General features: G+C 38.2%; 1 protein-coding gene across 5 annotated transcripts in view; it reads left to right on the top strand.

Annotated features, from left to right (window-relative positions):
- The window catches only part of OPHN1 (oligophrenin 1), a 526,295-nt gene that overhangs the window by 441,901 nt on the left and 69,678 nt on the right, over window positions 1–14,716 (top strand). The window lies entirely within an intron of this gene.

Raw genomic sequence — 14,716 nt, 5'->3', positions numbered from 1 at the left:
CATAAAGAAAGAAATATCTATACTTATTTAAACCTCATCTCATTTCAAAAAAAATTAGGGTGATATATTTTATATGGTATATAAAATACAAGGTACTATACAATATAATTAGGTCAAATGAAAAAGGAAAAATAGGATAGAGACAGGAAATGAACCCAGAAATGAGGCTAGACAAGAAATATTTGTTGACAAGTCATATATACTTGCTACAGATGGCCCTTTGTTTGGCTATAAGCTTTCTAGCAGTCAATATACTCCTTCCAAAGCATAATTCAATAAATTTTTTTCTGCAGGGAGTGGAGGCTAATGATACAGTCTAGATGGCATCCACAGTTCAAATCCAAGCTCTACCACATTTGGTGGGATACAGCTTAGGATTCTAGGACTCCATATACAAACACAGTGGCCCCAATAAAAGAGACATTTATTACTTGATTGTGGAATAGTCCAGTGAGGTGTTCCAGGGCTGGTATGGTAACTTGACAGAGGCAGGCACCTAGTTTCCTTCTTTCTTGTTGTTTTGCCATCTCTAAAATGTGCTTTACCTGCAGGACCAAACACCTTCTATATCATATCAATTAAAAGGATGAAAAAAGGCAAGTGAAGGATACAACCTTTAATTTAAGGCCATGACCTGGAAGTCACATATATCACTTTTATTTACATAACATTTCAGAATGTAATTCCATGGTCACATCTAGCTATAAGAGGAAGTGTAGTTTTTATTTGATGCCATCATGTGCCCAGATAAGTCCTTAGGTCTTTTGCTTAAACAAAAATAAGAGAATGTATATTGGATTACAGATGGCATTCTCTGCTATTATCTGTGTTACATCAAACAACTTCTCTGATAGTCATTTTTTCAGCTGAAATGTAAAGATGATAATAAATCTGTACTATGTGACAAGCACATGTCCAAGGCCACTTAGCTAGTAGCAGAACTAGGGTTTAAATCCAATTAGCCTGACTCAGACTTGAAGTACTTAATCACTATGAAGTGCTACATCATCAATCATTTTTGAATGGTGATATTATTAGGCATACAGGACACTTTCGGATTATGAAGGATGGGTCCTTACAGAGAATTACAACTGATATCAGTAGTGAGGATGGAAATAAAGGAAAATAGGGAAAGGAAATTTCAAGGAGATGATCCAGCATGAACAGAGGCCCAAAGGCTTAAAACCCCAAGTAATTTGGTATTGTTAGAACATGAAATAAAAATACCAGTGCCAGAGATGTGATTGGAGGAAGACAGGGGCCAGGTCTAAAAGGACTAAACTCTGTCTAGTTGATGAGTTTGGAATGTTTAGCATTGTTCCTACATGATTGGGAAAGCATTGCTTAAAAGTAGAGTAGTATGATGGATAGCTTTCCATTCAGGAGACATTATCTTGCCTGTGGTGTGAAAGATAGTTCAGAGAGAGATAGAGAGTAATTCCATAGAGCAATAAATAACTGTAGTCTGAATCACAATGGTAGGAAGAGGAACAGGGAAGGAAAAGCATAGGGCTTAGTGATTGGAAGTGGAAATGTGGGAGAGGAAGATGTCTTAATTCTGGATAATTGACTTGGCTGACTGGATAGATGGGGCTGTCTTTCATAAATACAAAAATACAGAGTGGGAAGGTTTGGGGAAAGATGGGGGAAAAAACTCGATTTGCATCAGGTTGGATTTCAGATTCCTGAAAGATAGCCAGAAACCAATATTTGGGAAGTCATTGGAATAAAGTAACGAGTAGCAAATTTTATCAAAGAGAAGGTTTATCGTAAATATTTTAGGCTGTGTAGGTCATAGAAATCTTTCACAGCTATTCACCTCCACCTTTGTACTGGGAAAGCACCAATAGGTAACATGTAAGCAAATGAATATTCCAATAAAACTATTTCTTTGTTTTTTCTTTCATTTTATATTTTTTATTGAAGGTTGATTTGCCAACATAGAGTATAACACCCAGTGCTCATCCCATCAAGTGCCCTCCTCAGTCCCGTTACCCAGTTACCCCTATCCCTGCCTGCCTCCCCTTCTACTACCCTTTGTTTATTTTCCAGAATTAGGAGTCTCTCAAGTTTTGTCACCTTCTCCAATTTTTGCCACTCATTTTCCCAACTTTCCCTTATAATCCCTTTTACTATTTCTTACATAGCCCGTATGAGTGAAACCAACCATATGATGATTGTCCTTCTCTGACTGACTTACTTCACTCAGCATGATACCCTCCAGTTCCATTCAAGTCAGAGCAAATGGTGGGTATTTGTCCTTTCTAATGGCTGAGTAATATTCCATCTTCTTTATCCATTCATCTGTCAAAGGACATTGAGGCTCCTTCCACAGTTTGGCTATTGTGGACATTGCTGCTATAAACATTAGGGTGAAGGTGTCCCAGTGTTTCCCTGCATCTGTATCTTTGGGATAAATACCCAGTGGTGCAGTTGCTGGGTTGTAGGGTAGCTCTACTTTTGACTCTTTAAGGAACCTCCACACTGTTTTCAGAGCAGCTGAAATACCAGTTTGCATTTCCACAAGAGTATAAGAGGGTTCCCCTTTATCCACATCCTCTCCAACGCTTGTTGTTTCCTGGCTTGTTAATTTTTAACCATTCTCACTGGTGGTATCTCATTGTGGTTTTGATTTGTATTTCCCTTATGGCAAGTGATGCAGAGCATTTTCTCATGTGCTTGTTGGCCATGTCTATGTCTTCCTCTGTGAAATTTCTGTTCATGTCTTCTGCCCATTTCATGATTGGATTGTTTGTTACTTTGCTGTTGAGTTTAGTAAGTTCTTTATAGATCTTGGATACTTGCCCTTTATCTGTCATTTGCAAATATCTTCTCCCATTCTGTAGATTGTCTTTTAGTTTTGTTGACTGTTTCTTTTGCTGTGCAGAAGCTTTCTATCCTGATTAAGTCCCAATAGTTCATTTTTGCTTTTGTTTCCTTTGCCTTCATAGATGTATCTTGCAAGAAGTGACTGTGGCCAAGTTCAAAAAAGATGTTGCCTGGGTCGTTCTCTAGGATTTTGATGGATTCTTGTCTCACATTTAGATCTTTCATCCATTTTGAGTTTATCTTTGTGTATGGTATAAGAGAAGGGTCCAGTTTCATTCTTCTGCATGTGGCTGTCTAATTTTCCAAGCACTATTTATTAAAGACACTTTCCTTCTTCCAGTGGATATTCATTCCTGCTTTGTTGAATATCAGTTGAACATAGAGTTGAGGGCCCATTTCTGGGTTCTCTATTCTGTTCCATTGATCTATGTGTCTGTTTTTTTGTGCCAGTACCACACTGTCTTGATGAACACGGCTTTGTAATACAGCTTGAAATCTGGCATTATGATGCCCCCAGCTTTGGTTTTCTTTTTCAATATTACCCTGGCTATTCGGGGTTTTTTCTGATTCCACACAAATATTAAGATTATTTGCTCCATCTTTCTGAAAAAAGTCCATGGTATTTTGATAGGGATTGCACTGAACGTATAAATTGTCTTGGGTAGCATAGACATTTTCACAATATTAATTCTTCCAATCCATGAGCATGGAATGTTTTTCCATCTCGTTGTGTCTCGGTCTTCCTAAATTTCTTTCAGAACTGTTCTTTAGTTTTTAGGGTAACAATTCTTAATCTCTTCAGTTTGTTTTATTCGTAGGTATTTTATGCTTTGGGTGCAATTGTAAATGGGATTGATTTCCGTGCATTGATTTTGTATCCTGCCACATTGTGTAATTGCTGTATGAGTTCTAGCAATTTTAGGGTGGAGTCTTTTTGGTTTTCTATATACAGTATCATATCATCTGCAAAAAGGGAGAGTTTGACTTCTTCTTTGCCAATTTGAATGCCTTTTATTTCTCTTTGTTGTCTGATTCCTGAAGCTAGGAATTCTAGTACTATATTGACTAACAGTGGTAAGAGTGGACATCCCTGTTTTGTTCCTGATCTTCGGGGAAAGGCTCCCAGTGTTTCCCCATTGAGAAAGATAATCGCTGTGGGCTTTTCATACATGGCTTTTAAGATATTGAGGAATGTTTCCTCTATCCCTACACTCTGAAGAGTTTTGATCAGGAATGGATGCTGTATTTTGTCAAATGCTTTCTCTGCATCAAATGAGAGGATCATATGGTTCTTGTTTTTTCTCTTGTTGATGTGATCTATCAAGTTGATTGTTTTATGAGTGTTGAACCAACCTTGCATCCCAGGAATAAATCCCAGTTGGTCATGGTGAATAATCTTCCTGATGTACTATTGAATCCTATTGGCTAGTATCATGTTGAGAATTTTTGCATCTGAGTTCATCAGGGATATTGTTCTATAATTCTCCAGTTTGTTTGGGTCTTTGTCTGGTTTTGGAATCAAAGTGATTCTGGCATAATTAAATGTGTTTGGAAGTCTTCTATCACTTTCTATCCTGCAGAACAGGCTTAGTAGAATAGGTTTTATTTCTTCTTTAAACGTTCCATAGAATTCCCCTAAGAGGCCATCTGGCCCTGGACTTTTGTGTCTTGGGAGGTTTTTTAATGACTTCTTCAATTTCCTCCCTGGTTATTGGCTGTTCAGGTTTTCCATTTCTTCCTGTTCCAGTTTTGGTAATTTGTGGTTTTCCAGAAATGCATCCATTTCTTCCTGATTGCCTGTTATATTTGCATATAACTGCTCATAATATGTTTTAAAAATCATTCATATTTCCTTGGTATTGGTTGTAATCTCTGCTTTTTCATTCACGATTTTATTAATTTGAGTCTTTTTTCTTTTTAATATGGCTGGCTAGAGGTTTATCTATCTTACTATTCTTTCAAAAACAAACTCCTGGTTTTATTAATCTGTTCTACAGTTCTTCTGGTCTCTATTTCATTGAGTTCTGCTGAATCTTTATTAACACTCTTCTTCTGCTGGGTGAAGGTTTCATTTCCTGTTCCTTCTCCAGCTCCTTTAGGGTGCAAGGTTAGCTTTTGTACTTGAGTTCTTTCCAGTTCTTGGATGGATGCTTTTATTGTGATGTATTTCCCCCTCAGGACTGCTTTTGCTGTATCCCAAAGATTTTGAACAGTTGTATCTTCATTCTCATTAGTTTCCATGAATCTTTTTAATTCTTCTCTAATTTTCTGGTTGACTCTCATCTTTTAGCAGGATGATCCTTAACCTCCATGTGTTTGAAATCTTTCAAACTTCTTCTTGTGTTTTAGTTATAGTTTCAAAGCATTATGGTCTGAAAATATGCAGGGGACAATCCCAATCTTTTGGTATCAGTTAAGACCTGATTTGTGACCCAGTATGTGGTCTATTCTGGAGAAAGTTCCATGTGCACTTGAGAAGAATGTGTATTCAGTTGAGTTTGGATGTAAAGTTCTGTAAATATCAGTGAAATCCATCTGGTCCAGTGTATCGTTTAATGCTCTTGCTTCTTTGGAATTGTTGTGTTTAGAAGACCTATCAATTGTAGAAAGCACGTATTCAAGCCTCCCAGTATAAGTGTATTTTTATCTAAGTATGTCTTAACTTTGGTTATTAATCGATTGATATACCTGGCAGCTCCCGCATTCGGGGCACAAATATTCATGATTGTTAGGTCCTCTTGTGGGATAGATCCTTTAAGTATGATATAGTGTCCCTCTTCATCTCTTATTACCATCTTTGGGATAAACTTTAATTCATCTGAAATGAGGATGGCTACCCCTGCTTTCTTTTGAGGACCATTTGAATGGTAAATGGTTCTCCAACCTTTTATTTTCAGGCTGTAGGTGTCCTTAGGTCTAAAATGAGTCTCTTGTAAACAGCAAATAGATGGGCCTTGCTTTTTTATCCAGTCTGAAACCCAGTGCCTTTTGATGGGGTCATTAAGCCCATTCACATTCAGAGTTACTATTGAAAGATATGAATATAGTGTCATCATAATACCTATTCAGTCCCTGTTTTTGTGGATTGTTTCCTTGGACTTCCTCTTTCTTTTACAGGGTCCCCCTTAATATTTCTTGCAGAGCTGGTTTGGTGGTCACATATTCTTTCAGTTCCTGCCTGTCTTGGAAGCTCTTTATCTCTCCTTCTATTCTGAATGAGAACCTTGCTGGATAAATTATTCTTGGCTGCAGGTTCTTCTCCTTTAGGACCCTGAATATATCCTGCCAGGCCTTTCTGGCCTGCCAGGTCTCTGTGGAGACGTCTGCTATTAACCTAATACTTCTCCCCATAAAGGTTAGGGATTTCTTGTCTCTTGCTGCTTTACGGATTTTCTCTTTATCTTTTGAATTTGCAAGTTTCACTATTAAATGTCGGCGTGTTGAACGGTTTTTATTGATTTTAGGGGGATATCTCTCTATCTCCTCGATCTGAATACCTGTTTCCCTCCCCATGTTAGGGAAGTTCTCAGCTATGTTTTATTGAAATACAGTTTCTGGACCTCTGTCCCTTTCGGCACCCTCTGGAACCCCAATTAAAGGTAGATTTTTCCTTCTGAGGCTATCATTTATTTCCCTTAACCTTTCTTCATGGTCTTTTGATTGTTTTTCTCTTTTTTACTCAGTTTCTTTCTTTGCCATCAACTTGTCTTCTATGTCACTCACTCGTTCTTCTACCTTGTTAACCCTCGTCGTTAGGACCTCCAGTTTGGGTTGCATCTCATTTAATTGATTTTTAATTTTGGCCTGATTGGATCTAAATTCTGCAGTCATGAAGTCTCTTGAATCCTTTATGCTTTTTTCCAGAGCCACCAGTAGCTTTTTATTTGTGTTTCTGATTTGGGTTTCTGACATTGAATTGTAATCCAAATTTTGTAATTCTGTGGGAGATAGTACTGTTTCTGATTCTTTTGTGGTGAGTTCCTTCCAGTTCTCTTGGTCAATATCTTGCTTTTCTCCTGTCTTTCCCACTGGTCTTCTGGGTGAGGGGCCTACTGTGCTGATTCTCTGGTGTGTGCACCTGGGGGAGCTGCCCAGCCCCCTTCCAGGTGCGGGGCTCATGGGGAGCTGTTTATCTTGTGAGGCCCCTGCTGCATGGTGGCCCTGCTCAGTCCCAGGCACAATGGGACCAGGAGGAACAACAGCAGTGGCGGCAGCCAGCTCTCCAGCTCTGGATCAGCTCCAGCAATAACTACAGCAGCTCCCAGTTTGCAGGGGCCTGGATGCTGCAGGGGCCTGGATGCTCCGGGGCGGGGGGGCACTGACTTGCACAGCTCAGGGTGCCTGGAGACAGGAGCATCCTTGCTGACCTTTGTCCTCACGGCCTTCGCCCCTCCTGGGGGGAATGCCGGGTCTTGGGCTGTGTCCCCCAGCGCCCTGGGCTCCAGGGCCTCCGCCGCTGGAATCGTGGTCCTGGGGCCACACAGCCCCCTCTGTGTGGAGCTGCCACCTCATCTGCCGCCTGAGCAGCTCCCTGGCCCCGTCGGGTGCTTGCTGCAGCCCTTTATGGAGCTCGGCCTGCTGTGTGTGTTGCACTCTCCCCCGGGGCACAGTTCCTCTGTTAGTGCCCCTGGGAGCCTGAGGGCATCCCTGCTCCTCCTGGGATCCTGCTGGAGCTCCCTGTGAGCGCCTTTCGGTCGGGAAGATTGATAAAGTTCCTGCTTCTCCAGGCCGGGGCTTTCCTGTCCTGTGGGTCCTCACCGTGCGGCCTTAGCCCAGCTCCTTGTGGGGTCCCCTCCCCCTTGGATGCTTATTTATTTATTTATTTATTTTTATTTATTTATTTATTTATTTATTTATTTATTTATTTATTTATTTATTTCCGTCTTCCTACCTTGATAGAAGCACGAACTCTTCTCACTGTAGCATTACAGCTGTTCTCTCTTTAAATCTCAGGCCGAATTCATAGGTTTTCAGGATGATTTGAAGTTATCTAGGTAAGTTGGTGGGGACAGGTGACTTGGGGACCCTACTCTTCTGCCATCTTGCCCCGCCCCCCCCACCTTTGTTTCTGTCATCACATCACCTTTTCTCTTGGACCCTCCTGCCTCCCTCTTGTAAGGCCCCTTTTGGTTATAATCGGCTTACCTGGATATTCCAAGATAATCTTCCCATCTAAAAATCCTTACCTTAATCATATCCCCAGTCTCTTTTGCCATGTAAGGTAACATAATACCTGGTTCTGGGGATTTTTTGTTGTTGTTGTTCTGCGGATTAATACATGAACATCTTGGGTATCATTATTCTGTCTACCACACCAGTACTCTTTAAAAGTATTATGGTCATGAAGTCAAATAAAGATTAAGGAATTATCATAGACTGGAGGAGACTAAAGTGACATAATAATTTAATGCCACATTGAATCCTTGACTTTATCCTATACCAGAAAAAAAAAACACATTAATATGAAAACTAAGAAAATGTGAAGAAATCTGTAGATTAGTTAATATTATTGTGTCAATATTAGTTTCCTTATTTTGATAATTTCATTATGATTATGTAAATTGTTACCATTTGGGGAATCTGAGTGAAAGTTGCACAGAAACTCTGTTCTACTTTTGCAACTTTCCTGTTAGTCTAAAATCATTCCAAAATAGAAAGTTAAAAACACTTTTATTGATATATACTGGCACCATCATTATTTTGCCTATTTCTTGATAAACATTCTTGATAAACTAGGATAGTACCAAATGTTTTAATGTTATTGAGATGGTAAATTAATAATTATATTTCATTGTTTTCAATAAATTTTTGAAATTATGAATGAAAATGGTTATCTTTTCATATGGTTATTGGTTATATTGGTTTGCCAGGTCTATAATGACAGACAAAATGCCACATACTGAGCAGCTTACACAACAGTAATTTGTTTTCTCACAGTTCTGGAGAATGGAAGTTCAAAATCAAGGTGCTGGCAGGGTAGTTTTTCCTGAGACCTTTCTCCTTGGCTTGCAAATGGTAGCCTTCTCATTGTAACCTCATGTAGCTTTTTAACTGTGTGTTTGCTTCCTTGGTGTCTCTTCCTCTTCTTATAAGGACACCAGTCATATTGGATTAGGGTTCCACCTTTATGATCTCATTTAACCCTAACTGCCTTTTAAAGGGCCTATCTCCAAATATAGTCACATTGGGGGTAAAGTTTTAAAAATATAAATGGAGGGCAGCCCGGGTGGCTCAGTGGTTTAGCACCTGTCTTTGGCCCAGGGTGTGATCCTGGAGACCTGGGATCAAGTCCCACGTTGGGCTCCCTGCGTGGAGCCTGCTTCTCCCTCTGCCTGTGTCTCTGCCTCTCTCTCACTCTCTCTCTCTGTGTCTCTCATGAATAAATAAATAAAATCTTTAAAAAAAATAAGTGTGAGGACACATTTCAGTCCATAACAGCTGTCTATTTTAATTGAGAGATAGATGTGGCAGATTGTTTTTGCTTGGTTGAAATTTGAATGTGCCTATTATTCTTATGTACCCATTTAATCTTCAGTCACTAAAAACTTCAATTTAGGATAGTTGTGACTTTTGTAAGAAGAAAGGGAGTGTAGCTGGTGAGGATTATTAATCTTAAAAAGAGTGGTACTTAATAGGTTTTTTGTTACAATATTTTAAATCTCTTATCTATCTGAAATATTTCATAACAAATTATTTTTAAATATTTAGTGGGAGATGAGGAAATGAATATCAACTAGTTTAGTTGTAAAAGGAAAAATAAATTAGAGACAATGGCTAAAGAGACACTGATTCAAGAGATAATCTTTTTAAAACTGATAAACCCATACATGTTTATAAACCAGGGTGAGTAGAATTACTATGATGGAAGTGATTAAAGATCCAAGTGAGAGAGAGGATAATTGGTAGAGGGAAGTCCCTAAGGAGATTTGAGTAGATGGTCTCCATATTACTGGAAGAAGGATTGCTTTGTTTAATCTTTTAGGAAGGAGGGGAAATGGGAATAGATGCATATGAGTTTGCAAGCTTAGGGTATGAAGAAGTAGTGTGTGAAAACTGAGGAAGATAATGATTGCTGTACTCCATTTTGTCAAATAAAATATAAGTTTATCTTATTTGCTAAGAGTAAGGAAAAATGGATGTGGGTCTGGGGTCTTAAAGAGAGTAAGAGAAGGTTTATAACAGTCTATGAAGGGAATGGAGAAAGCTGACCAAGGACATGTTACAGGGTTGTTATTAAAGGAAACTGCACACCATAAATGGTGTGGTACCATCCTTGGTGGGGCTTTACTTCCCCACCCAGCCCTGCTCAAAGGCCAGTGTGTACAATTAGGAAAAACTGATTATGTACTGCCTTCACATGTTTTTAAGGAAGTGCAGAAAATGAACAAGGGCCAAAAATGCTGAAGTAGTTGTTCATTATCTATCATTTAGACCAATCTGAAAAGGAGGGGAAGTTATTGAGGGAATTGGTAGACTGGAGAAAGTGGAATAATCAAGCAAATGGAGGTCTTATTATCAAATATCAGGAATAGAGAGAACAAAAGCATGAGATAGCTAGAAGGATAAATTATCATCAAAATTGGATACTAGGATTTTTTTTTCCATTTCAAGTTTTTATTTAAATTTTAGTTAGCTTAACATATAGGTTAATATTGGTTTCAGGAGTAGAATTTAGTGATTTTTCTCTTACATATAACATCCGGTGTTCATCACAAGCAGCCTCCTTAATACCTATGACCCATTTAGCACATCAGGCACCCACCTCCCTCCGTCAACCCTCAGTTTGTTCTCTATAGTTAAGAGTCTTTTATGGTTTTCTTCCCTCTCTTTTTTTAAATCCCATCCCCTCTGTTCATCTGTTTTGTTTCTTATAGTCTACATATGAGTGAAATCATATGGTATTTGTCTTTCTCTGACTGACTTATTTCACTTAGCATAATACACTCTAGCTCCATCCATGTCATTGCAAATAGCAAGATTTCATTGTTTTTGATGGCTGAGTAATATTTCAATGTGTGTTTGTGTGTGTGTGTGTGTGTGTGTGTATGTGTGTACCACATCTTCTTTATCCATTCATCAGCCAATGGATATCTGTTCTCTTTCCATAATTTGGCTATTGTTGATCAGGGGGCATGTGTTCCTTCATATCAATATCTTTGCATCCTTTGGATAAATACCTAGTAGTTCAATTGCTGCATTGTAGGGTAGTAATATTTTTAACTTTCTGAGGAACCTCCATACTGTTTTCCAGAGTGGCTATACCAGATTGCATTTCCACCAACAGTACAAGAGGGTTCCCTTTTCTCTGTATCCTCACCAGCACCTATATTTCCTGTGTTGTACATTTTAACCATTCTAACAGGTATGAGGTGGTACCTCATCATGGTTTTGATTTGTATTCCCCTTATGATGAGTGGTATTGAGCATCTTTTCACGTGTCTGTTGGCCATCTATATGTCTTCTTTGAAAAAAATGTCTATTCATGTCTTCTGCCCAGTTCTAAACTGGATTATTTGTTTTTTGGTTGTTGAGTTTGATGAGTTCTTTATAGATTTTGGATATCCACCCTTTATCATATATGTCATTTGCAAATATCTCCTCCCACTCTATAGGTTATTTTTTAGTTTTGTTGATTGTTTCCTTCATTGTATAGATGCTTTTATCTTGATATATGTATAGCTCATTTTTTGCTTTTGTTTACTTTTCCTCCAGAAATGGCTAATATTTTAAATATCAAAGATGAAGCAAATTTCCAGGTAATAGCAAGGAAGTATTAGCTGATACTTATAAGGTCTTTACTATGTGCCAAACACTGAAACATTTTACACATTAGGAAATTTAGACCTAATTTCACATAAGAAAAATCCAAGGCAAAGAGAAGTTGTGATTTTTCCAGGGTCACAGAGTTAGTAAGTACTGGAGCTCAGATTTGAGCTCCAGGAAGTTCAGATCTGTACCATAATACCTCAAGATCTTTGTTACATTCACAAAAATAGGTACTTGAAATGGAGGTGAAGGTCATCGGTGATGAAAAGACCAAGGAACTCAAGAGTTGCTAAAGGGTCACCTACATAGACCATGACAAGTTGCATTAGAAGATATTCTTCTAGGGGCACCTGGGTGGCTCAGTGTTGAGCATCTGCCTTTGGCTCAAGTCGTGATCCCAGGTCCTGGGATCAAGTCCCTCATCAGGCTCCCCATAGGGAGCCTGCTTCTCCCTCTGCTTCTCCCTCTGCCTATGTCTCTGCCTCTCTGTGTGTGTCTCTCATGAATAAATAAATAAAATCTTTAAAAAAAGATATTCTTATTTTAGCATTTGGTGGTCAGATCATGCATCTTATATGTTTGACTAAGTGGTGAAGTCAAGTCTTTTATTTTGAAGGTAGTAAGGAGACATGGAAGCTCATTGCATGATTCATTGCATTTTAAAGGTTGTAATTAATTAACAAGTGGATACAAGGTAGACATAGTGTGCTTGGTCTCTCGTTATTAATATAACAAAATAGGGGCTTTTTTGTTGTTATTCTATATAATTTTTAGGGAAAATATCAACTTCAATTCACCAGAAAGTCCATTTTTAGTGAATGACTGCAACCCCTACTGAGTTTATTAAAGTGTGATTTTGCTATGCTTTTGGCCAGGATATAAAAACATTATGTGAGGTGACTAAAGTGTTGATAATCTGTTATCCCCAGTATCTAATAGGAGGTCATGTCTACTGACCAATGGTCAGCTTTTGAGTTAAGTTTTTATACCCTTGTAACCTGTAAATATGTGTAAAATGATTGAAGTTCTGACCTTTGTGTGATACCAGAGATGTACTCTGATCATGTTTTCTAAACAAAGACATGGTAACCAAGGATCTATCCTGACTTATAAATGTATTTCATATGAAGTATCTTTTATTGAGCTGTGAAATGAAGTCCTAGTTTATTATACATGTATATTGAATTGTCTTTTTTTAAAAAAGCAAAATGATGTGTGGGTGAGATTGTTTCAGAAATTCTGGACATTATGTAGGTGTAACCTCATAGGATAGTTGTAAGGATTAAAAGAGATAATATATATGAGAACTGATGCTGCTCTACAAGTACCAGGGATTATATGTTCCTGCCAAGTTGTTCTGTTAACGGGATATGATTTTTCAGTTGACATATATTATAATTTCAATAGTTTTTTTCCATTCATACTTGCTCTTAAATAGAAAAGGGCTTAATTGCATTGGTTTTAAGTTTCTCTGTCATTCCCTTCCTTCAGCCTCTCTTAAGAATATCCAGTTTTTGTAAATGAAATGTAAATGTAGCAAAAGAATTGATACTTAACAAGTCCATTCCTAAGTCTTTTTTAAAGAATTTTTAAGCAATTTGAATCTTTTATTTTTTTTATTGAAGTTTGATTTGCCAACATATAGTATAACATCCAGTGCCCATCCCAAGTGCCCTCCTCAGTGTCCATCACCCAGTTACCCCTGCCTGCTGCCCTTTGTTCATTTCCCAGAGTTAGGAGTCTCTCGTGTTTTTCTAAATTATTTATTTTCTAAGTTGGTAGATAGGTAAATGATTGAGGAAGATTTGCCTCTGTTCTGATCCCTAGAACAGTAACAATCATTCTTAAGTTCTCTCTCTTCCACCTCATTGAGCAGTCTGTGTTAGGGTACCGAAACCTGATGCTGCTGTTTTGAGATATGGAGGCAATTTGGGCTGATAGAGGAAGACTGACTTCAGTTTACTGAACATTTTGTTTTGGGAATCTTTCAGGAAATACAGTGGAAGGGAGGTCAGCTCTTAGCAATTTAGTTTTGAGGATAGCAAGTTATTTCACTTAAAGGACAAATTTTAGTTTTGAGGACAGCAAGTTATTTCACTTAAAGGACAAATATAGGATAGATCTATTTGAATATTAGTACTGGGGAAAGGACCTTGAAGACCTTCTGATCTAGGCTTATCGTTTAAATTAAGTCCCTTTTTGCATGACGCAATAACGGTAAACGAATTTGCATTTCTCCAACTCCACTCCCAATCATCTACTTTTTGGAACTTTAGCTTACTCTCACCCACCTATCCCCACAGTTCTTCCCAACTATTTTATAAAAAATACTCAGTCCCAAAGTCTTACCAGTTGTCTCACTTGTGCTTTGCAAACTCATCTTCTCAGTTATACAAGCTGGCATTTTCCTTTTACTACTGCTGAGATCATTATATTGGAGATAGGAACCAGCAAGTTTGCCTTTTTATATTTAAATTTGTACTCAAGGAACATTAAGTCAGGCTATGTGACCAGTGTGGGGTAATGTACTTTTTGTCTCACTTACTCCTTATTGTAGCTCCATGAATGATGGTTATTAGTATTTTCTTTTCTTTCTTTTTTTTTTTTTTTTTTGGATTAGGCACTGAGTGTGGTCAGTGACAAAGCTAAGACTTAAATCTAGGTCTGTTGGGGTAAGACTGGACCTCAGGGAATGTAGATCTGTTTTATGTGAGATTTTAAAAACAACAGTGAATTGTGGTACCTGTCTTTGCATCATGATGTTGACTTAGCTTTTCTAACCCCTGCAGCCCCCCCCCCCCCCAGCTCTATCTGCCTTGCCAATCTCTTCTTTTTACTGGGTGAGAATCTTTCTTTTTATCCTACAGAATCTTGCTTTACTGCCTTAAGTGCAGTTTTCGAGGAAAATAATTAGTTATTTTTAAGATAATTTAAAAATCTATTATCAGTGTATGTGAAAATGGATTTTATTCTTAATTCTAAATATGTGTGGTTAGAAGCCATGGTTGAGGAAACTAAACAGTACAGTCTTTGCTACAGATCTATATGGCTGAGGGCAATTCTTTCTGTAAATTGGCCAGAGAAAGCTGGATTGTTCTCAGTGCAATTTGGGGGAACTCAA

This window comes from Canis lupus, chromosome X, assembly GCF_011100685.1.
Source record: "Canis lupus familiaris isolate Mischka breed German Shepherd chromosome X, alternate assembly UU_Cfam_GSD_1.0, whole genome shotgun sequence".
In the NCBI taxonomy this organism is placed as follows: Eukaryota; Metazoa; Chordata; class Mammalia; order Carnivora; family Canidae; genus Canis; species Canis lupus.
This window is presented reverse-complemented; position numbering and strand designations above follow the sequence as displayed.